At 56.5% G+C, this 24,221-nt stretch overlaps 1 protein-coding gene across 4 annotated transcripts in view; it reads left to right on the top strand.

Moving 5' to 3' along the window:
* Positions 1-24,221, top strand: part of TNS1 (tensin 1) — a 179,771-nt gene that overhangs the window by 66,640 nt on the left and 88,910 nt on the right. For 2 of the 4 annotated variants that reach the window (XM_044241576.1, XM_044241575.1), the window contains exons 3-6: positions 2,717-2,758; positions 15,830-15,871; positions 16,885-16,935; positions 22,718-22,767. The gene's annotated coding sequence lies outside the window, so the exon portion shown is untranslated. Of the gene's footprint in view, positions 1-2,716; positions 2,759-15,829; positions 15,872-16,884; positions 16,936-21,475; positions 21,552-22,717; positions 22,768-22,976; positions 23,040-24,221 lie in introns of those variants that run through there. The other 2 variants (XM_044241578.1, XM_044241577.1) reach the window with 2 other exon arrangements.

The following is a 24,221-nucleotide window of genomic DNA, read 5'->3' as shown; positions in this document are numbered from 1 at the left end:
CACAGCTGTGGGTGGCGGGTGGAGGAGATGCTGGGGGGCAGCAGACCACGAGGGGCACCCGGACGTCAGGCCCTCCAGCTGGGGGTCCACCGCTTTGCTGCAGAGCTCAGTCCTTAGGGGTGGTGCTGCCTCAGGGGAAACAGGAAAGGGACCTGGGGTGGGACACCTGGACCCTCCTTCTTTCCACCACTACCTTAAGGCGGTTCTGGGAGAGAGGCCCTCCCCCTGTTTCAGAGGACACTGTCCGTTCCGCCCCCACTTTAAATGGATCTGTAACCTCCCCTCGACTCCCTAAGTCCCCAGATCCAGAAGGGAGACTAGAAACCCCTCATGTAACGGCGTGGGAGACAATGGCTATGGACAGGACTTGCCCAGGTCTGGAGGCTGAGGCCGGAGCCCGTAGGGTCCCTCCTGCTGGTTCCCAGCCTCGCCCAAGCCCCAGCGCCAGCGCCAGCGCCTGCTCCGCAGGAAGGAGCAGAGCAGAGTGCTCTGCACTGGCTCCCACCCAGGGCCCGAGGGACCCCTACATGACAGAGTGGTGGGAGAGGAGACACTGGGAACCTGGCCCCAAGAGGTGGAAACCTACAACCTGTGAATGGGGTTGGGGCAGTAGGGCACGGGAAGAGGCCACGGTTGGATGCAGAACTCCTGCCCCACAGGTGCCTGGGGGGGCAGTTGTGTCCCCCATGTCTGAGACCTTGTCTGGCCTGCCAGCCATAGCCACCTCTGGGACCTTTCCTTCGTTCCCAGTCTGTTCTCCTGGGATCCTCCACCCCATCTTGGACTCTGTCTCCCCCAGAAACTTCTAAAACACTCGCTGATGGCTCCATGCTTGTGTGTATCAAGAACCCTGAACTTGGGGGAGCACTTGGCCCCCTGTTTCCTCTTTCTCTTGAACACAGGGGAAGACTTTTCCTTCATATTTCATTTTGGGACTCAGAATAAATCTTCACCGCTTAACAGCTCTGTGACCTTGGGCGAATTGTGTAACCTCTCTGTGCCCCCCTGCACCTTAGCCGAAGATGGACTAGTACCTACCTTATTGGATGTTTGAAAAGATCAAATGAGTTAATATGGGTCAAGCATTGATAATAATGCCTGTCGCTCCTACAGTCCGTATCTAATGAGCGTAGCAATTGTTCCTTTCCTTTGGCCCCACGTGTGAGTCTCTCAATCTCGGGGTAATGGTGAGCACAGGGTGATAGACATGGAGACTCAGCTCAGGCTTCCTTGCTGGAGAATGATTTGGGCAGGAAGCCTGTAGCTAGACTGGGTCGAGAGAGAACCCAGGGATGCTGAACTCCCAGCTTCTCCGCCTCTTCTAGAGCTCAGGGCACACCGTCACGTGAGCCTTGCCCATTCTGGGCTGGTGTGTCAAGCCTGGGGATCCCTCTGGCTGCATGGAGGACGGAGCTGGGTCAGGCGGAGGGGGGCGCGGCTGAGGGTGGCTTCTTGTGGGGAGCCAGCTCTAGCCGAGCCTGGAGGCTGTCACCATCGCCGCTCTGCTGGGCTGGTGGCCGGAGCTGGGGTTGCCCACTGTTTGAAGAGGCAGCAGCCCCATCTTTGGCGATCAGGGGCTTGTGCCCAGACCCACTTATGCCTGAGGGAGAGCCTCCCCCCAGTCTCCTCTGTGGGCCCCTTGGGTTGGGAATTGGAGCCAAGATTAAGGTATGAGCTCCAAGAAAAACGTGTCCCAGCTAGAAAAAAAGAACACACTGAGTCTCTGATAAAGGGCCCTGCTAATTGTCAGGGTAGTGGTTTGGCTGCCTGGCCAGGATGGGGGTGTTATCTCAGGGGAGGGGGCAATGCAGCCCTCCCTCTCCCCTCCCTCTGTCTGGAGGCCCACGTGCCGGTCCCCACCCTCCATCTGAGAGGAAGATGAGGTTGGTGTTCAGAATAAAATCTCGCCCATAAAGGGTGCTCTCACCCTTCAAGGCTTTCTTCAGAAGAACTGGCAGGGCCTTTCACCAACCTGCTTCCCTCAAGCTGTGGGGACCCCAGACTCTGTCTGCAGCTTTGGGTGAGATGCCTTGGCATTGGGGAGTACCTCCTTTCTTAGAGCTCTTAAACATGTTTTTAAAAAATGTAAAACAAACCTTAGCATATTGTAGAACATTTAGAACATAGAGCAAAGAAAAAAAAAAACAAAAAAAACCTTCTTCTTATGACCTGAACCCACTGCTACGAAAAATCCTGGTGCACTGACCTCCAGTGTTCTGCCCATTTTTCTACAGAATTTAAAAATTGTGTGATATACGGGGCGTCTGGATGTCTCTGTCATTTTAAGCTTCCGACTCTTGGTTTCAGCACAGGTCATGATCTCGGGGTCGTAAGATCGAGTCCCACATCGGGCTCTGCACTTAGCGTGGAGTCTGCTTGAGAATCTCTCCCTCTCCTGCCCCTCCCCACCCTGAACGTGCACAGGCACGCTCGCTCTCGCTGAAATAAATAAATAAAATCTTGAAAAAAAAAATCATGATGTACATTTCATTTTTGCCTTCTGCCACTCCCTCTCTCCCCAGTGTGATTGCCTGAGGGATCTACCACGTGGCCGCAGCATCTTCTAGTGACCTCTCAAGCCGGAGATGGTCAGTGTGTTGAGCAGAGGGAAGGGGTGTCTGGCATGGAGGTGGGGCCGTGGAATGGCCTCAGGAGGCCCTGGTTTTCTGTGTGGATGAAAGATGCTAACCTTGCCCTTTCTCTGTTCCTCCCACAGGTGGCTGCCCCCTGCATCCCTCCAACCAGCCATGAACTGGTGGTGAGTGACAGTCCCTTCCCTACCCTGCTGGGCTCTCTCCCCTCTTTCTTCAGCTCCTCTGTTACAGCTGTCTTTAGGCCTAAGCATGCTGCTGGCCCCAGAGGGTTCTGGGCCATTAGGTAAGGAGGAGGAGGGGGACATTTCCCCAGACCGAAGCTGGACTGGGAGGAAATGAGTCATGAGGTCCCTTCTGACGAGATGCAGGCCCTCCTAGTTCCATTTGAGACCAAAGTCCTTGGAAAAACCCATAAAAGGGCATCTCGCATGCCTCTGGGCCAGGCCAGGTGCCTGTTGTTCTGGGGCTTCTGGGACCAGGAGACGGCACCTTCTTCTACCTGCCGGGTCTCGGGTCAGGTACCCTTCAGCTGGAGGGAGGGGAGTGGATGACCTGACCCACAGAGTACCCCCGCCTGGGCAGTGGCTCACATTCAGGTGGCCCAATCCACGTCCAAGCTCCTTGGCTGACTCTGCTTTTCTGTTCTGTCTCCGTGTCTCCCAGCCCAGCCTCCCCTGTCAGTCTTCCAGAAGAGTGTGGACAGGGGCGGGTCTCCTATGAGTTGTGGGCTGTGGGGAGAGGGGCTCGTTCCAGACGGATCCCAGCTGGGCTGATCTGGAACACTGGGAGCTTCTCCTCCGGGTGCTCTCAGGCGCCCCCAGGCGCCCCTTCTCCCCAGCCCAGTGCTGGAAGTGGGCAGGGCCTTGAAGGCTGGAGCGGAGGGCTCTGCATGACTCCAGGTGCATGTATGTGTGTTTGCGTCTGTGGGGGGGCACAAAGGACAGAGGGCCTCTATGGACAGGGCCCACAATCCTGTTTATTGATACAGAGGAGCATCTGGTGACACCAGTGTGGGTGGCAGTTGGGGAGGGGGCCAAGGTGTCCTGGCACTTTCAGGCGTCTGTGCATCCACTCAGCCTGGATACTGTCAGGCCACCTGGTCTCTCCTTTCCCTCGGACACCCACTTACTCAGTGACAGTGGTCAAGCCCATCCTCTTTCTGGACCCCAGCTTCCCTTCCTGTCAAGGGGAGTGCTTGCTCCCGATGCTCCCAAGGCCTTCTTGGTGCTGGAAGTGTCCCCTCTATGGAGGGTCATGGATGGGATGAAATAAGGTTTGTAGGGGGACTCTACGCTTGGGTCTTGGACGCTCAGACGCTTCGGGCCCATGGCTGCGTCCGTGTCCTCTGCAGCCCTGGCCGCCTTGGGCCCATGGCCGGGTGCCTGTCCTCTGCAGCCCTGGCCGGGCCCCGCCAAGCTATTTCTCTTCCTCTCGGAGGCCCTGCCTCCCCGGTCTCATGGGGCTCAGACCCTTCTGGGCCTTCTGGGCCTCAGCTCTACCTAGCCATGCCTCTCCAGATGTGGAGTGTTCTTCGCACAGAGCCTGGTCACAGGTCATCTGACAACAGCAGGGGGTGGGGGGGTAGGGGGAGGCCAGTGCAAGGCCTGGTTTGCAACCACCAGCAAGAAGTCGCTCTGGGGTTGTAGAGGGTCACTGCAGCGGGTGGATGGGGAGGGGATGGAGGAAGCAGGGAGGATAAGTCTCATCATTTCCACTCAACTGCCACCTCGCCCCTGAGAACAGAATGTCCTTGGCTGGTTCAGGGTAGCTGGGGGGTCTGGGGCTTAGGGATCTGCAGGCAGAAGCCAGATTCCTGGCCACTCAGAGCTTGTTTATGTGAGGAAGGGTCAGGGGTTGGAACAAAAGGGAAGAGGTTGGCATTTGGGCCAGAAGGATTGCAGTTAGATACCAGAAGGATCTTCCCGTCCCTGTGTCCTGTCCCACCTGTGAGGAGGGGGGATCTGACCTTCCAGGAGGCTGGGTGGGCCACGTGGGGATGGAGTGGTTGACGTACCAGATTGTGCTCCCTGAGACTCCCTCCCCCCGGCCCCCCGCCCCGGCATGGTCAAGAGTGAGGGGGTTAGATTCCTTCCCTTTGGATCCTGGCTTCTCATTCTCCGCTCTGTGACCTTGGACACAATGCTTAACCTCTCTGGACCTCAGTTTCCCCTCTACAGATTGGGAGTTGGTAATAGCCGCTGCCCTGTAGGGTTTTTAGGGAGAATAAAAGGAGCAAATGAGTGAATTTTTTTTAAAGGATTTTATTTATTTGAGAGAGTGTGTACATGAAAGCACACAACAAGTAGGGAGGAGGCGGCTCTGGAGAGGGAGAAAAAGGCCCCCCTCGCCAAGCAGGGAGCCTAATGCGGGGCTCAATCCCAGGACTCCGGGATCATGATCTGAGCCGAAGGCAGACGCATACCCTACTGAGCCACCCAGGAGCCCCGTGAGTGTATTTAATTAATCTGTATTCAGGGCCCTTCAGGAGTTGCCCACCTGATTTGGGGTAAAAGTCCAGCATCTTGCATTGGCATGTACAACCCTGCAGGATGGCTTTCCTCTCTGACATCTCCTTCTAGAAACTCTCTCCTTCACTCACTCTGCGTTAGATACCTGGTTTTCTTGCTCCTGAACACAGCAGGCACGATCCTGCTCCCGGACTGTTGTCCCTCCTGTGCCTTCTGGCCGGGAAGCTCTACCCCCGAGGCCCCCTCGAGGCTCTTTCCCTCCCTCAGGTGTTCACACATGTGGGAGATTTCCCTTCTCCCCAGCAACTCCGTCTCCCGTGCCTGCTTTCCTAGTCCCTCCACGGTCTCACCACTGGGGACATGGTGCGTCTCACTTCTAGGGTTCCCCTTCTCCCAGCACAGCAGCCTGTGTGGACAAGGGATTTGTATCTATCAAGTTCACTGCTGTATCCCCACCACCCGCCACGTAGTAGGTGTTCACCGACTCAGCGCGCATTCACCGAGTGGCTGGAAGAAAGGCTTCAGCCGGATGCCCTGTGCGGGTAGGGGCTCAGCAAGTAGGGCTGCTGTTCCCTGGCTTGCCCGTGGGCAGGGGTCTCTCTGTTCCTGGGGAAGGGTGCTGGGCTCCAGAAGGACACTCTGCTGTTGTCCCAGGGAGTGGGAAAGTGGCCCAGGGGAAACCGGGAGAAAGTTTGGCTTCCCCCAGAGAGCACTCAGCACCTGTTTCCTCAAGGCAGGCTAGGCAAGTGCTTTGAGCAGGTTCACAAGAGGGAGGAAAGGGCGGGTTGTATTTTTCCTTCCTTTTCCATTTGCTGCCTCCCCTTCAGCCCTGGCAGAGCTGGTCTCTGGTCTCCCTGCCCCCTTCCCTCGTGCCTCGCAGCGTGTGTGTGCTGTGATTTCTCCAGGTCTCAGAGAGGGCACAGACCTCCCTCTGGCCATCTCACCTGTCTCGCTTCGATCTTACCCCCCCTTGGACCGGGAGCCTGGGTCCTGGGCACAGGATTTCTGCCCGCTGTGGGCCTGCTGGATACATTCTCCAGCCTGTGCCAGGCCAGCCAGGGCAAAGTGGCTTAATCTTCAACCCGTGTTTTCATCTTACTCAACATTTGTTGCCCAAGGCCTTGGGTAGAGGGTCCTAGGGTCACCTCCCTCCTGTGGGGTCCCCTGGTGGGGGCAGGATGGAGAGGTGAGAGGGCTGGTTTGCCACGGACACTCCTGATCCTTGGAAATCGCTGAAGCAGCTTTTCTCCACTTCTGAAAAATAAAGAGTCAAAAGGAATTTCCCGAGGGTGATAGCCAAGTGGAGTGGCCGCCAAGGTTGGCCGGATGGTGGGCCCTCCTGCACACAGAGCCTGGCACCCAGGAGACGTGCGCTGGGGACAGATGGGAGTGCAATGCCTCTCCTCACCCAGAGCAGCCCCTTAGCAGGTGCTCAGAATGAACTGAAGGTGGGGTGGGGAGTCCATTGGGACAGGAGGGAAGAGATGAATGGGACAGTGGGAATGCCAGGCCGGATTCACCCGTAATAGCCATCAGAGCAATGGTGAGATGGTCACCCTATATGGAACTTTCTGCCAGACAGTGTTCTGAAAGCTTTGCAAAAATAAACTCATTTATTCTTCATGACAACACAGCAAGAGAGATGCTGCGGGATTATCCCAGTGTTACAGATGAGGAACTGAGGGGGCCACAGAGCTATTTGAAGGGGGTGTGGGATTTTGACTCAGTGGTCCAGCACTGCCGTCCACCCGCTTGACCATCAATCATGGCAGACATCATTCACTTGCACGACACCTGTGGTTCTCAAAGCTCTTCCCGGGACATCAGGCCATGGGGACCACACAGTGGATTCTGTGGAAGTCAGGGCATGTTGTCAGAGCTACCTGGGTAGGCCGAGGAACAATGTGGGGCTCAGAAAGGCGAAGTGACCTGTTCATGGTCCCACGGGAGTTGGGGGGTTGGGTAGTGGGGTGCTGGGTCAGGAAGAGGCTTTTAGATTCCTGGTTCTGCTTTCTCCCCGGAACCTCCTATATGCTTGCTGCTGATGTAAATACTAATGACAGTCAGGTGGACTTTTCTGGGATTTCTTTTCCTTTCCTTTCCTTTCTCCTTCCCTCTCTCCCTCCATTTATGTAAAGTAGAGTTGACACACAATGTCATATCAGTTTCACGGATTGGGATTTTGTAACAGCGCCAACCACAAGTGCACCTAGCTAGCTCAGGGCCTGGGATTTAGAGGAACGTCTGTCTCTTCATCTTTCTGTCCGTCTGTCCTGCCCACAAACATTTCCTGAGCAGCTGCCTTGTGCCCACTGCTGTTTCAGTGCTGGGGCTGCAAAGTTCCTTTCTGCCACAGTGTGGCTTCTAGAAGGCGGGTGGGGTTGGGGTTGGCGTAGAGCCATAGGAATGAGAGGACTTTACACACCATTTGCTCTAGTCCTGCTCTGTTTCAGGTGAAAAGGAGGCTCTGAAAAATTCTTTTGACTTTAGATTTTTTTTTTTTATTGCGGTAAGTACTAGAACATAGAATTAATTACCTTAACTGTTTTCAAGTGTATAGTCATGGTATTGAGTTCGTTCCTGCCCTTGTGCAAATGTCACCCATCCATCTCCAGAACTCTTGTCATCTTGCTCAACAAAACTCTACCCATTTAGCAAGAACTCTGCCCTCCCCTTCCCTAGTCCCTGCTTACCACCATTCTCTTTGTATCTCTCTGAATTTGGCCACTTAAGTACCTCAAGTGAGTGAACTCATATGTGTCCTTTTGTGACGGGCTTATTTCACTTAGCACTGATGTCCTCAAGCCTTCCTGTGTTGTGGTGTGTATCAGAATGTCCTTCCTTTCCAAGGCCGAATAATATTCCGTTGTCTGTCTGTGCCACAATTTACTTACCTGTTCATCTGTGAGTGGACATTTGAGCTACTTCTGGGTTTTAGGTGTTGTGAATAATGCTGTTTTCTTGCGAGCAGCCATCCTCCTGGGCATAAGGTGGTGGACCTCAGATTTTGAGATGACTTTCCCAAGGTTCCCAAGTGCCAGATGTGAGGCAAGAAGGCACCACGGTGCCTCACGGACGAGGAGGAGGATGTGATGTTCTGGACAAGTGGGCAGAGCCCTCAGCCCCGACGTTGCCATCTTGCCCTCCATTAAGGAGAATGACTAGCAGTCATTGAACTCTCGGCTCTGATGATATTTCATCTTCGCGCCACAAATGTCACGAGAGGCCATCTTGGGAGGATTCTAGAAAACGGAGCAATGTTAGGAGAGATGAGCCCGACAGAGTCTTGGTTTTCAAAGGAGAGAGAAAACTGGGCATTACGTTCCAAAGAAGATTCCCAGAGTGGCGAGGGAAGCTGGAGGTCTGCATTTGTGCAACAGGGCTGTGCGGTTTGGAGAGGAGAGTTAGGGAGCAGATGTAGAATGGGAGTGAGAAAGTGGGCAAGGGGAGATTTGCTGTTGCTCCCTGGAGTAGAACCTGGTAGGTGGAGGCTCTTACAAAGAAGAGGAGACTTAGACGTAAAGAGGAGCTTTCTCCTGTCTTGGGGCGGGGAGTCGTTGTCTGTTGCTGGAACCCATACTCACCAACACGTACTCGGTATAAGGTGAGTGTTCCTGGCGAGTTCCTTCTCTGTGAGGGGACGGGTGGCAGTCCCGCCTGTAGACTGGGCTGTGAAAGGACATGGTTCCTGGAGATCAAGGCATCCATGAATGTGCTGACCACCATCCAGGGATCTCCATTAGGAGACACCCGTCAGGTGAAGAGAAGCCTTTGAGAGCCTTGTTCAGTGGGGGAGAAAGAGAGGAGTGTGAGATGGAAAACAATTAGTGCCTGTATGGGGGCTTCTGACCAAAGGTGGCCTTGGGGGCCTGGGAAGGAAGCAATCAGTCTGTGCTGTGGTAGTTGAGGAAGTCTGTCTCTTGTTCCAGGTCTAGTTTAAGATTTGAGCAAATGGAAGAGAGGAGGGGAGGAGGAGGGAGAGCTGAAACAGAGAGGGGGCAGGGCCCTGGTATGAGTTACTGAGCCTGTTGGGAGCCGGGGCAAATTCAGGGTAAATATTTTTGGCCAGTCTGCCCTTGCTGGGGGGCTAGTGGGGGCCAGGGAGTTCTGTGTCATTTTGGTTGGTGGCCCTGGCTGGGCGTGCTGGTGGAATGGACGAGTGCAGGAATGGAAACAGCAAACATGGCATGTGTGGGGAAGGGCCAGATAAGGGAGGAGGCCGCAAGCCAGGCAGGGGAACTTGAACTTGATGAGCCAAGCAGTAGGGCCAGGATGGGTCCTTGAGTGGGGAAGCGACCCAGAGCAGGATGTGAGAGTCTGCTGCCAGCTGTGGGGTGTGGCTCGGTGGTGAGGGGCTGTGGGAGGAGTGCTGGGCACGGGGGCTCAGCTGGAGTAGAGAGAGAACATGGCCAACGGTGGCCAGAGGGGCACAGAGGAAGGGCCTGGGGACGCCTGGACCCCCAGTGCCCTGGCTGAGGGGAAAACAGCATCCGATGCGGGGAAAGAGGGGTCGAGGAGTACTCCCCCGTGACCTGGCCAAGTGAGCGCATGCCGCCCCTGCCGTTGCCCTCTCTCTGCCAGGAACCCTGGACCGGGTCCCTCCGGGTGAGCTGGGGCCGGTCTGAGGACAGGAGTGGGCTTGCCCAGGCCCCTCCCTGGGGGGGAGGCAGGGAAAATCAGGCATCACATTTCATTCCATCACACCCTGCCTGTTCTTTTTCTCTGGTGGCCTAGGCCTGCGCAGGAGAGGATGGAGCCCCTGAAGGGACTTCATGGGGAACCAGGCCATCGGCCTCCTTCCCAGCCTGGAAGGGCCTAGCCCTACCAGTTCTGCACCCTCTCTCCAGCCCCCTGCCCTCAGTGCCGATGCCCACCCCCAGGAGCTCCCTCCTTTCCCAGGATGGTGGTAATTAATACGGGGCAGGGGGTGGGTGGTAAGCAGGGGGCAGACACATGCTTGGAGGTGCAGACCTGGACACTTGGTTTCTGCATCTGCTCAAAGGGGTTCAAAGAGCTCCCTGAGAGGCCCCAGCTCCTGCGGGATGTTGGGATGTTTTATCCTTGTGGTCCCGCTCCCGCTGGGCGGACTGGGGGGGTCTGTCAGGTGCCAGCCTTGCCATGCCCCCTCTAAGTGCCCAGTAAATGGTGCATCCCTGCTCTTCCCTTTTGCTTCCAGCCCCTCCCTTCATCTGCTTAGGGTTCTATTTGTGGAGCAAGTGAGCCTCGGATAACCTGCTGTGGGTCCCCAGGCTGAGGACGCTCCAGCCCCCCACAGCCCTACCTGCTGGCTCCCACTGGCTCCCTTCCCATCCTGACGGGCAGCGCAGCCTGTGAGCTCACAGTGGGTTGCCTTGGCAGGAGATGTGATGTCATGGGGTCTTTTTTGGCCTGAAAAACTGCCTGGATTCCAGGCCTCCCAGGGGGCAAGATTGGGGAGGGCGGGAGGGGTGGAAGGGAGGAGGGTGTGAGGAATTTCTGGACAGAATGTTCCTCCGGAGGCTGAGTCTGCATTCTGCGCCAGACCCCTCCCCCTAGCCTGGGCTTGGGCATCTACCCCTCCCCCCGCCATGGCCCTTGCCTTTTCCGTCCTCCACAACAGCAGCCCACAGATACATTTTTTCCCAGCCCACCCTCCCTGAAGGCCACCAACGTGTCATATGCATGAACCTCTGGGCATCTTCCCAGCCACCCAGCCCCTTAAGCCCACACGGTTAGGGGTGGGTATGCATGCATGGAGGGGGCGTGCATGTCTTTTTTTGGAAAAAAAAAAAAAAAAAAAAAACTTAAGCAAAGGATGTGCAGTTTCCCTTATCCGCCCTGTGGTTCACAACCCCTCACATTCAGGAAGTTCTCGCTGATGTCTGATCTCAGTGTCTCCTACTGCCGTCCATTTCCTCCTCTTCCTATGGCAGTGGGCTGAAGGAGTCTCTTCCTCCCGAGGACCCGAGAAGATTCCACTCTAAGTCACAGAGAGCTTGCTCTGATGGGAGGGCTGTTGACCAAGAGGAACTTTTAGTGAGTGAGGGTCTTCGTCAGGGAGAGGAGAACGAACCCAGTATGGAGGGAGGCCAGGTCAAAGACCAGCTGTGCAATGTTGGGCAAGTTACTGAACCTCTTGGGCCTTTCATCTCAGCTGCAAAGTGGGGTCATGCTTACTTCCCCGGGGCGGTTCCGAGGACCTATGATCATGGAAGTAAAGAACTTGGTATTGTACCTAGATCATTAGCACTTTGGGAACAGTGATTGTTAGCACATTGCTGTTATGAAAAGGTACCCCCCCCCATTCCCAAAGCTGGGCAGGAAGAGGCCAGGCAGGGGAGGCACGCAGGGTGGGGCACTTGAGGGGGCCTGGCTGTCAGCGTTGTGTGGGTGCACGTCCAGCAAGCTGAGAGTGAACGCCTCCTGAACTTTCCTGCCTGAAGCTCCTCACCCCAGTCCCTGGTTTTGAGACCCTAGAGCAGAGTGAACTGGGAAGCACAAGGTGTGGCCATCAAGGGACACCAGGTCCAAACCCTGCCTCCTGCTTGGAGTTGTCCTGCCTGGGGGCCAAGAGTATTCTGGAAGACCCCTGGTGGGGCTGTGCGTTGGCTGCCCTCAGCTTTGGAAGGCCTGGGGTCCTGAAGAATGAGGTTTTGTCGGGATGCCTGGGTGGCTCAGTTGAGTAAGAGTCTGACTTCAGCTCAGGTCATGGTCTCAGGGTCCTGGGATCGAGCCTCATCTCTGGCTCCCTGCTCTGTGGGGAGTCTGCTTCTCCCTCTCCCTCTGCCTTCTCCTTGGCTTTCTCCCTCTTGCTGTCTCACAAATAAGTACATAAAATCTTAAAAAAAAAAAGCCAAAGACTTTGTCCTGGGCTTAGGTGTCCTGGGCTAGATGTGGGGGTGCTGTCTCTGTCTGGGTTCCATGCGCCATATCCTTCTGCAGCCAAGCCTAAGAGGGAAGGAAGCGGAGAGCCTGCAGGGAGGCGTTCTGCTAACTGGGCCAGCAGACTAGGCATGGAGGTGAGAGGCAGAAGGTGAGCTCAGCAGGGGGCTCTGCTTTACCTGGGTGCCAACCCCAGTCTGGCCACAGACTCCACTGTGAGAGGTGGGGCGTCATGCCTCTCTGTACCTCAGTTTCCGCATCTGTGAAACAGGGAGGGAGGAGATGGCTCTTCGCAGAGCCGGTGTTCTGAGGAGTGGTATGCAAGGATGGGCTGTGTCCTGGCCCAGATCCAAGCAAAGATGGAACTTAGAGATCTTTGCTCCCGAAGGGCCGGGGGTGCTGCGTCGTCAGCGGTGAGCAAGGTCAGGGGGTTGGGGAAGAGAATGAGGGGCTCTCCTGGTCGGCTCACTCAGCTGGTATTTGCTGAGGGCCTACAGTGTGCGAGGCTGAGTCCCAGGCTCTGGAGGCTGTGGGCACTTACGTGCTAGCAGGGAAGGAAGACCCTAAGTGAGATCAGGAAGCAAAATACATCGTGTGCCAGAGAGTGAGGAGTTCTAAGGAGAAAAATAAACTGTGCCACGGGGACAAAGGACATGTTTGCGTGGGTGTGTCCAAGGTGGGTAACAGCCCAGGCCGAGGGGGGCTCTCGGACCATTGGCTCTGGCTTTGGACCTACAGCTCGGGTGTTCTGGAAGCTTCCCTACAGTATCGCCGGGGGCCTGGGGCGGGATGGGGGCAGCGTCAGGGGAGAGCCTGCCCTCATGCAACCTGCCTCTTGCCCTTTTCATTCCCAGTAGCCTCAGAGCTGGCGGTGGCTGGGAAGCAGGGAAGCAGGGAAGCAGGGAGGGCATCCATCCTGGGAGGACTGGGCCGGAGGAGAGGGGTGGGGAGCTCGGCCAGCACGCTGGGCCCTGTCTGCAAATGCTGCCGGCGGGGGGGGGGGGAACATGGGGGCGTGTCACTCTGGACGGGCTTTTGGAAATGTTTGCCTTCCCAGGGAGCACCTTGACCAGTAAGTTGCAGGCATCTGTGGGCTGGCCTGGGGAAGGGGTGAGGGCAGGGGGGCTGCTGTTCAAAGGCTGCTGGCTGGGAGGGAAGTTTCTCCAGCTGGGCTGAGGCCTGTGTTTTCTAATATTGGCTCCCGTCTCCCTGGTTTGTGTCTGCCAGACTGGGGAGGGGCGAACAGAGCAGGAGGGTCAAGGTGGGGCAGCCTGGGCCTCCGGAGCGTGTAGCAGGGTGTGGGTGAGAAATGACAGCTGACATTAATGAGAGCTTCCTAAGGACAGGCCCCGCTCTAAGCGCTTCATGTGTTCCGTCCCATTTGGTGCTCACAAAACAGCACCCTGCAGGCCTGGTGAGGGGCCCCGAGGACAAAGTGACCTGCCCGAGGTCACACGGGACAGGAATCGGAGCGAGTCAGGACTTGGCCCCGGACGTTACGGCTAACGCTGTTCGTTTAGACCCGTGGTTTTCTAAGTGTCATTCCCAGGTCTGGAAACCTTTGAGAAAGGCACGTTCTTAGGTCCCACTAGGTTAGACCCTCCAGGCAGGGCCCGTTCCCTGTGTGTCCACAGCCCTCCAGGTGATTCTGAGGGCTGTTCGGGGCTGCTGGCTCACGTTCTGTTCTGCCCAGAGTCTGGGCCTCTTAGGAGGCTTCACCCAGAGCAGGATGAGAGGCTCTTCAGGGCCTGTCGTGGGCCTGGGGCAGTGCTTTGTCTCTGCCTTCTCCCTCCCACCCCATTTCTGTCCTTTCTGACCGCCCCCATCTAGGCAGGCTGGTGAGTGAGGGGTTTGGGGTTGAGAGATCTGGATTCAAATCACAGTCCTATGGGGTAGAATCTGCATGTAGAAGGCCCCTGGGATCTGCTCTCCTGGTTCTCCTCCTCACCTGGAGGCCAGAGCTGCCCAGAGAAGACACGTTTGGCTTTCCTGCCTTGTCATGGTCTCTGCTGGAGCGCTGTAGAGCCTTGAACCAGAAGGGAGAGGTGGGGGGTCTGGGACGGGGGGCGGGGGGCTAGCGGCGCTGCTGAGGACGCCTCTGGTTGGGGCTGGTGGTTTTTGGAGGCTGAGGGGAGAACCTGGCCCTGATTAGCAGGCAGCTCCTAGAGCTGAGCCTGGGTCAGATGTCCCTGCCTGGTGGCCTGTGACTCAGGAGTGGGGGCTAGGAGGGGTTTGGGGGAGGACTGGGGTTGGGCTGGAAGAGGGTGGAACGTGGCATATTTTCCTCTCCGGAGCCATCCTCAGGCTCCAGGTGGGCTGACCTGGGGGTTGGGAGGGCCCCACTGACTTGCCTTCCCACCTCCTGCTCTGTTCGCGGGTCTTGTCTTCCCTCCACTATCTAAGCTGTCTTGGAAAGAAGTTTTGACCTCAGCTCTCCATCCTCCAGGCTTTAGGGGGAAAGGAGTCCAGGCTATTTCCTGAAAGAGTACTGCTACCTTGACCTCCATTGGCTCTTTTCCTCCATGCCCATCTTGGCCCTGCTGTCCTCCCTGATGGCAAAGCCTTTCAGAGGCCCTTCTGTCCATTACCCTGTCTTCTTCAGGGGTGAGGGGCTCACCAGGAATGGGGTTAGGGTGGGCATTTCTACTCTGAGTCACCGGCTCCTGAGCTGGTCCCTGTTCATCTTGGCAAAGGCTTTGCTTCCTCATCTTCACGGTCAAGCTCTTGTCCTTCTGTGTGACTCAGGAGACCCTGGAACCACTTCACTGGGTTGGTAATGGAGCCCTAGAGACTGGAGGCACGAAGTGGACCTGGAGTGGGAAGTTTCTCTCCCATTACGGGAGAGTCCCAGGAGCCCGCTTCTCAGGATGCCATTAGTAGAAAGCATGTCTCTTGGTCCTGGCTGGGAAGGGGTGGCACTGGCTCGTGGGATAGGCTCAGTCCACAGGGGTTATTGGTGGCCTCTACACATCCATCCCAGTCCCTGGCGTGAGGGACATGACCGTGGAACTTCCTACAGTGCTGCTTTGAATCTGTTTAGGCAGGTGGGATAAGACTCACCAAACCGTATTGGGGAATGAGACGTATTGCCGTGATGAGAGTATTTGTACCCTAAGGACCAGATACGTCGCCCAGAGGGCAGGCTTACTGGAGTCCCAAGATGGGAGGAAGTCCCTCTTGCTGGGTGTCCAGGAATGGCCTTGTGGGGGAGACGGCAATTCGTCGGAAAAGAGCATGGGCAGGGGAGCCGTCCCATAAGCAAAGGGCCGGATGGCGAATAAGCAAGAGGATGTAGGGGACAGGTCTGGATGGGGCCAAGCTCTGGGGCACTGGGGTCTGCGAGTGGCCAGGGCTTATGGTGGGGGGCCTTGGAAGCCCACAGAAGTTAAGACTCTGGCAGGCCCTTTCCTGGGCTGTGGTGATTTTACACCAAGAGCCTGAAGTCCCAGGATGGGGTATAAATCCTATTGTTGCCAGGAGTAGTCGATGACTTTACCACTCCTTTAACCTCCTCTTCTGTGAAGTGGGGCTCAGGGAAGCTCGTGGGACCTACCCCCCCTGGGTTCTTGTCGTGAATAAATGAGCCGGTGTGGGTGAAGGTGTCTGGCCCAGAGGTACAGGTGTGACTTACCTGCTCTGGGTTCCTCTTTGAGGGGTCAGCACTGAGTCAGAGGCCTTGGTGAGGTTTGCCAAGCTGGGTGGTTCTAGTACCAGTAAGATTGTTTTTTCTTTTTCCCAACTGCCTCCCAAGCTTGGGGTGAGCCAGGTTAAATCTGAGCCTTGGGCTGAAGCCATGGGGCCGGCTTCAGGAGGCATTCCGCCCATGCGGCCACCAGCCCTGGGGAGAGAGCCACTCCATGGCTCTTCGCCCTGAGGCCTCACACTGGTTTCTCCCTGTGTTCACAGCCCATCAACACTGAGAGCGCCCCGAAGAATGTAGCCGACACGGTGAGTGACAGCAGGTGGGCTGGGTGGTGGGGAGCACCCTGGGCCAACGTGGGGAGGCCCAAAGGCAGAAGGGCGATATGGGGGGAAGGTGAACACAGATGTCTGGGGATACCCTTTGGAGTCGATTTGAGGAACTTGGGGGAGAGTGATGGGGATGTGGGTCACGTTGGGAGCCAGGCACGTGACCTCACTTGTGTGTTCGGAAATGGATTGCTAGGGAAGTAGGCAGGTGGGAGAGGCCCGTGGTTTAATGTGGGTTTCTTTATTAAATATGCATAGTGCGAGAAAGCCGGGCAGATGTTTCCAAACAGATCTTTCTGACTTAGCAGAAAGACAGGCAGTTTCCCCGTTTCCTCCAGGCTGTGTGGAGGAGGAAGGGAAGAGAGAGGGCGGGTCCTGCAGTGGAGAAGCTGAGGTTGGCAGCCAAGGGACATCTCCTGGCCTTGGCCCGGGCCCAGTAGTGGGCTTCCGGTCAGAGGGCTTGCGTTCAGATCCTGCCTCTGTCAAGCTTCTAATTGTGCGACTGTTGGCAAGTCCTGGGCTTGTGTGTGCCTCAGTGTTCTCACGTGCAGAATGGGAACAGGAAGATCTCCCGGAAAAGTGGTCGGGAGACACAGGCGAGAGGGTTGGTTAGCTCTGAGGGGCTTTTAGTGGACAAAGAAATGCTAAACAGGGGCACCTGGGTGACTCAGTCCTTAAGTGTCTGCTTTCCGCTTAGGTCTCGATCCCAGGGTCCTGGGATCGAGTCCCACATCAGGCTCCCTGCTCAGTAGGAAGCCTGCTTCTCCCTCTCCCACTGCCCCCGCTTGAGTTCCCTCTCTTACTGTGTCTCTCTCTGACAAATAAATAAAATCTTTTTAAAAAATGCTAAAGAAACAGCTAAGTTCCTCCGAGGCCCTTCTGCCAGCCCCCTCACCCTCCCACCCCTGCCAGACCCAGGAGGTCAGAAACCAGGGTGCCTTTTGAATACTTTCCTTGACTCCTTGCTCTGATTGCCTTTTTGCTGTCTCCAGGGAGAAGGAGCTTTCCGGGGTGGAAACACACGGAAAAGCCTTGAGGAAGACGTAAGTGTGGGGATGGGGAAGGGGAGAATGTCCTGTACCTGTCCCATTTGGTGGAACATCCCTTGCCTCCTTTCCAGAAGGGCAGGCTGGAGTCACATAGCTCTGTGGCCAAGCAGGGGAGGAGGGGCTGGGATGGTGAACAGGCCCATGTACTTCTGCACTGGGCCTCCGTCTGGCTTTGGCCTCCAGCTCGGCTGGCTCTGGAGCTCATTTGCCCACTGCTTTGCCAGACCTCTGTGCTGCAGGGTGGGTGGCGGGGAAGGCAGAGAGGGAGGGCTCTTGGAGGCCTGGCATGGTGGTGAGCAGTCACCAAGATAAGACCAAGGGAAATGGGCAAAAGGACTAAGGGCCAAGGTGCAGAAGGACTTGTGGGCTCTCAGGGTCATCAGACCTTGGGGTATTGCAGGCTTGGCTTCTTGGGAGAATGGAGCCTTTGAAAATGTCAGAGTCTTCTGTGTGATTTCAATGCCATCGATTCAGGAGCAGCCTGGAAGGTGGGCCAAGCCAGCTGAGCCCTCTGGGCTCCTCTTGCCATGCATTTTTGGTAGAGGTCAAGGGGCATATTCCTACAATGGAAAGACCCCAGGGAAGGGCAGAAGGGGCTCTCTCAGGACCCTGCTTTGAGCAATGCTTGTGTCTGGGCTTGTCCTCACATCCCTGGGGGAGACACCTCCCAGCGCTGGGCCTTCCTCTTTCTTCCCCACCCTCCTCTGACAGTTTGCCCCTCTGTTGGCCTCTCCATCCTTGCCCGCCCTGCTCTGCAGAGGAACAGGGAGTGGTTTTGGCGGTTGGCACCGGGGGAGCTGTTGATGGCATGAGGCCCTATCATCTGACAGCTGCCTGACCCATGGTGGGGAGGGCCCCGGAGGGAGGTGCTGGGGCCGCAGGAGACAGCTCCCGTAGGCAGCCACACTTCTGTGGGGAGCCTGCCACTGTCGCATTGCCCTGGGGCCCGCCCTGCGAGGCCAAGGCGTTCCCCAGCTGCATAGCCTGTCCGGAGTGGGAGCATGCCTCCTAAATTAGTGGGGAAAGCTCTGTTCAAGGTATGCATGGGTCCCCTGGGCTCAGAGTGCAAGTGTCGGGAGGGACTCTGGTCCAAGTCTGTGATATTTCTGGGGCTGGGGTGTGGGTCAGAAATTAATTTTTGTGTATACCTGCTACTGAGGACGAACAAACTTAATGCACATAGAACATATAATATGTGCTCAATAAATATTAGCCATTCTTACTACTATTCTTTTGACTAAGGGCCAGGAGGTGGACTGGGTTTTTATTTATGTATTTATTTATCCCTCCTGCCCCCTACCCCCCAATGGCACATGCTCTGGTCTTAGTTGTTAGATGGGAAAACAGAGACTTGAAAGGGCTCAGTGACTTGGTGAGGGCCTTCTGCATCCCTTTCTGGGTCTGCTGCTTGGATCTGGTGTTACCGGCTCTCCAAACCCTTGACCCGGGGATGCTGTGTGAACCAAACCTTTTACAGTAGTCTGAGCACATTTAAAAGCCAAGTCCTAATGCTGCTGTTTCCCACAACTCCAGCCTGGGCCAGACGTAGCTGGTCAGGGAAAGCTATAGCAAGAGAGAGAGAAGTTAGACATCATGAAGGACTTTTTGACGCCATGGTGGGTATGACCTTGGACCTGGGGAAGAAAGAAGTGGCCCTTTATTTGGGACAGGATGTTATTTTAAGAAGAAAATTTTGTTGATTTGGGATGAGGGTGTGTGTGTGTCTGGGCGTGCCACGGTGGGTAAGGGTTGTGTCCTGTCTGGATGTGGGGTGGGGGACAACATGAATCTTAGTTTAGCCAGTCTAGTGAAGGGAGCAGATTCTAGAATGGCCTGTGTACTGCAAAGGAGGCAAGACCTCACTTTTGAAGTTCCCAGACACCTGTCCCAGGTTGGGTTGCTCCTGGGGTCATTAGTCCACACCCCCCCAGCCTGGGGCCCCCCTGCAGTCTGGCCCGTGTGAGGAGACCGGTTTCAGAGGCTGAGCCGTTGCAACCCTGGGCCTCCTGGCATGCTTGTGTGCCTGTTTGTTGAGCTGTTTTCCTGGCTCTGGCCCATGGCCCAGGACTCACAGGCGGGAATGGCTGTTTTCCTCTAGCAGGGCTGGTGTGTTAGAGAGGTTTGTGGACAGTGTGCTGTGTCGCACTTTGTTTTGGAAAAATCCAGGCTGGTGGGCAGGAAGGAGAGAGGAAGGGGTGTGGCTGGAGGGGCTGGCGGGGGTGGAGGGGGTGGCCACAGCCCCCAGAGGAAAGGTAGGAATGGGGATGGGCCCCTGACATAGATTGGGCACCAGTTTCTGGCTGCCTGACATGGCCCCTGGTGTTTCATAAAGACCCTCCTCCCAACTGGGCCCCCTAGGGACTGGGGCTCAGGAAACGCCTTTTCTTTTGGTCCTGAGCTGTTGTGTATGGTCTGTGGACCTCAAAGGCAGGCGGGACTCTTCCCACACGTTGATTTTGCTCTAAACCGACCGCACCCAAGTCCCGAGGTTCCCGCTCCTTGCTGTACGGTGGAGAAGGCAGGATTGGAACCTAGGGCCGCAGACCTTGAGCTGCTCAGGAGTGTCTGAGTGGTGGTCGGCAAGGAGGACCGAGGCAAAAAGAGTTGGTTGGATCTGCAGGAGGAGGGGTGGGGGTGAGACACCAGGAGGAACTTCCGGAGAGTAAGAGAAGCAAGACCACTATTTTGGCAGGGGTAGGGGGCGGTGGGGTGGAGTTTCCTTTCATGCTGTTCTCTCCGTGAGACAGCGACCATGATCTGGGTCTTTACAGGGAGAGAGTTCTTGGTGCCTAGGGAGTTGAATTGAAGTTGTCTTATTGATCTTGGTCTTGGGAGGGGCTGGGAGGAAGTGGACGCCTGGGGGGCCAAAGGGTTCGGACAGCCCCAGACAGGAGAAGAATGAGATTACCGGAGGACAGAGAATTTACTTTTCTTTTTAAAATAAAATCTTTGTAGGACTCTTTGTAAAGCCGTCTGGTAGTTTTCCTTGGAAGCTTTAGGTGGAACAGGTAGATCTCGTGAAACCCCATGAGCGCTGGGCTGTACCCATTTTACAGATGGGTTGGTTCATAAGAGTGTCTTCCTTCATGGAAGAGAAGTTCTCTGAGGTCAGGGACTTCACCTGGTCCCCGTATGTGCCTCGTATGTGGCCGGGCACACAGTGGGTGGCACCCAGTGAGGGCTCTCAGGAGAAGGGCTCAAGCACTGTGATGGGTAGCAGAGATGACCTGTGTGTCCCACTCACTCCCAGCCTCCCAGAAAGAGCCTGCATGGGGAGGCATGCAGCAGTGGGGGGCCCGTCTCTGGCTACCGGTGTGAGGTCACCTGTGCGTTTTGGAGCATTAGGCCGTGCTGGCTCGCACCCCCTAGCCCTGCAATGGCGTGTGAGTCTCCACGTCCACTGGACTCAGACTTGTCACCCGTCTCTGTCTGCTTTCTGCCAGCAAGCGTCACATGTCCCCAAACTCTGCAGAAAACAGGAAGCCCCTTCAGTGAGAGGACAGCCCAGTGATTCAACAGGGGATGACCATCCAGCTGTTCCCATCCCTGTCATCTGGTGGGGTCATGGCCCACGGCAGATCCCTCCCCTGCCTCTCCTGCCCTGGCCAGCCTGGGGGAGCGCAGCGGCTTGGACTTTGTCTTATCACCTCTGGAGCGGCATGGCCAGACTCTGTTGGGGCCAAGTTTTTATTTATCTTTCCTGACTTTTTTGGGGTGGGGAAGCTGAGGAATGTGGAGTGTTGTAACGTTGGGAAGGGGGGGGTGGAGAAACGGGATCCAGCTCTCCTGCCCCATTCTTCCTCTTCAGCCCGGGTCCCGGTAGGCTCCTGGCACCCCTTGGCTCCCCAGTCCCCTCGCCAAGCCAGTCTCAATATCGCATTGTCTCCCCACAGCTCCGTGGGGAGGGACCTGTGGCCCAAGCCACACCTTGAGCCTCAGCTACTGCTGCGGCTTCCAGTGTTTGAGTCCCCCAAACGTAGCTGTGGGTCGGCAGCAGATGAGACGTGAGGGGCTATTTATAGCAGGGATCCCTGGGGCCTGGAGCAGGGCCTGGGGCCTGGGGAGGTTCAGCGACTCCTCATCAGGGACCAGTGAGATCAAGACAGATGGAGTGTCGGGTCTCTTGTGTTCCTCCGGGTAGGTCGTCTTGTAACAGCCCGGTTTGGGGCTTGAAAACCAAACACGATCCCTCCTTACCACCCTCTACTCGCGCCCCCATGCCAGACTCATGTAAACCCAAGTCGTCAGGGCCAGGGGGTTGTGGAGACAGAAACTTCCCACGCCGACAGTCCCACTTGGCTCTCTGTTCCTCCCGCTGCTGTCACAGAGGCTGAGCAGTGGTGGGCCAGCTGTAGCCCACACAGAGGGGGCTCTGGTTGCAGCCTTCTCTGGGGGCTGGATGTAGAGCCTTCCCGTTTGCGGGGCTGCCCTGATTTCAGGCCCAGCCGGGAGGCAGGCCTTCGAGCCTACCATGCACCCCTGCCTGGTAGGTGCCGCAGGGCCCTGGCAGAGGCTGGAAGGCGCTCCTCTGCTCCGGGCCCCCGCCGTCAAACCCAGAGACCGAGGGTGAATTCTGCCAGTTGTCAACTTCCCCGGGACTTGGGGGGGCGGTGAGTCGCTGCCTCAGTTTCTCCTATTCCCGGCAGACTGTGGTCCTGTGTCCTTCAAGAGGTGGTTGCAGCTTAGAGGTTGGGAGAGGTTGGGAGGCACGGGGAGGTTTGGAAGATGCCAGTGGGCTCTGAGGGCTCTGGCTGGGCCTGGGAGCTAGAAACTGGGCCTTTGGGCATCAGGTGAGGTGGCTGTTGGGGTGGGCGGCAGCTTGCGGCAGAGGCAATGCAGGCCTTGATTTTCTGTAGAGGTTGTATCTCTAACCCTTTAATTGGGTCAGATGTAAGAACAGTAACACTGCATAAGTGACCCATATGCCTAATTCCTTTTCATCGTCAAACTGCTCGGTAAGGACTGCCTCATTTTCTGTGGGACATTCTGGAAGCTTAGAGCGTCAAGCAGCACAAGATGGCCCGGCGGGGTGCTGCGGGGGCCCCAGCCCTGAGCTTTCCTCCCTGTGCCACTGGGTTGTCCTGGGTTGTTTGGGACCCCAGTGTGGGTCCGTTTGCCTAATTTTGTGCCAGGGAACCACCTTGGGGATGGGAGCAGCTGAGGAAGTGACAGACAATGGGCAGCGGGTCCTTAAAGTGTGATTTGCTGCCTCACACTGGCCTCAGCTGGTACACATCTCCTCCAGCTGCTCTGGACCCACACCTCTTAGTTGAAGGGCTCAGCGGCAGCACCTTGCAGGGAGGAATGTGGGGGGATGGCGGTCGCCGACAAAGGCTCAGAGCCAGGCAGAGGGCTGCTGGACCAGACGTTCCTTCTTTGAGGCTTGTGGTCCATCTTTTTCCCCCGGACTTGCTGTGACGCTGTCCAGGGACTCAAGACGAACCGTGTTTCCATCTGCTTAGTGACGGTTTCTTTGTGAGTGTGGACTCCGTGCGGACAGCACCAGCCCAGACCGTGCTCAGCGTTTAGGATTTCTTCCTTCCCCAGGGAGGGGGAAGCTGAGCCCTCTGAGGGCTTGCGTGTACACCCCCGAGGAAATGGCGCTGATGGCTTTTGGCTCTGGGTCGCTGTGTTGCCTAGGTGTTAGGGTGCCTGGGCTGGAATGTTGGCAGAGAGAGGAGAAGGGAATCTGTGTTTGTCCACAGCCCTGACTGCTCCCATGGCCGGCCCTCTGCCGGGCCCCTCTGTAATGCTGCTTCTCTTTTCTCTGTCCCAGGGCTCTGCCAGAGTCACCCTGAGCGTCCAGCCCCATCCTCAGCCTATCAGGTATGCCTGGCTTGTGGGGGGCCAGGGGCGGGGGTGCCGCAGTGAGGTCACTGTGGGTGTTTCCAGCAAGTCATGCCTTTGGGTTTCTGTGACCGAAGTCATAAAGCCACAGGTAGGGGGTGTGGGAGACATGCCAGACACAGGGAGAGGATGCCAGTAGCTGCCCGTTTGGAAATGCTCATGTTTTGAGTTTTAGCTTGAAGCCAGGCCTTGAGCTGGATTCTTTATGGTCCCTGCACGATCTCATCTAGTCCTTGCAACAATCTTGCAAGGTAAGTGTTTTGTTTCCATTCCGCAGATGAAGAAACTGAGTCTCAGGGAGGTGAGGTGACTTGTTAAAGGTCACGCAGCTACCAAGAGGCAAGACCTGGGTGTGCCTTTGGGACTGGCAGGCGTCAAGGCCTGTGCTAGGTCTAGGTCCTTTTTGTGGGCAGGGGTTTTTGGTGTTGGAGGGCTATTTCTAAAAGGAAAGTTCTCTGGCTGGCTGGCTGGCTGGCAGGGGCTGGGGGAGGGGATGCGTGAAGACTCGGGGTCTTGCTGATCCAGAATCTCTTTTCCTTGTGTCCGGGTTCTGTGGTTTTCTGGCTCAGGCTCTTCCCTTTCTGCCTCCCCTCCACTCCTGAGGCTCCTGAGATGACTGAGAATCTGGCCCTGGAGAAATGGAGCCCCAGCCAGAGAGGGCTGATGTGTAGCTAAAGCCCTCAGCCGGTTATGGCCTGGTGGCCCACAGACAGGGGGGCCTTTTAGAGGATCCCCTTCTTCCCTTGCCCTGAGAACCACCTTGGGGTGGGTGGGTGCAGGGTGCGATGCTGGAGTTGTCCAGGCGGTGGTGCTGTTCTGCCTTGGACTCCGCCCCCCGCCCCCCCCCCCCCCCCAAGGCTGCAGTGAGAACCTTATCTTAGGGACAAAGGATGGTGGGGGCTCACAGGTCAAATTCAAACTGGGCTCCTTGCCACAGCCCACTGGCACCTCTGCCACTTGGCTCCTCTCCTTGCTACCATGGAGATGTCATACATCACCCTTGGCTCCCCTAGCTCCAAGCCCTATATACACACTTGGACTCAGAGTTGATCCTGGTGGACATCTGGATTCTGCCAGTGCTGTCCTGTCCCTTGAAATATCCTGCTGGCATTTCTTCGATGCTTCCCCAGACTTTCCTTTACACTGCCGTAGTGGAAGATTCCCAAAAGGAAATATGAGTGTGGCCCACATTGGATAGAGAGGGCAAGTGAGACAGTAGGGGGTTGGGGATAGGGTAAAAAAGTGTGGGGGTAGGAAGGTGTGAGATGCCCCTAGAAGCCTTAGGTATGCCTCGGGATGGAATTTCAGTGTCCCGAGACTCATTGCCCCTTCCTGGGCCCTCGTACTGGAAGAGAAGCTCTGTGAGCTGTGAACACATGAAGCCCTGCCTCCCCTCACCCAGAGCCCAGCCTGGGGCTTCCCACTTCTCTGAA

This window comes from Neovison vison, chromosome 3 (assembly GCF_020171115.1).
Source record: "Neovison vison isolate M4711 chromosome 3, ASM_NN_V1, whole genome shotgun sequence".
Taxonomy (NCBI): Eukaryota; Metazoa; Chordata; class Mammalia; order Carnivora; family Mustelidae; genus Neogale; species Neogale vison.
This window is presented reverse-complemented; position numbering and strand designations above follow the sequence as displayed.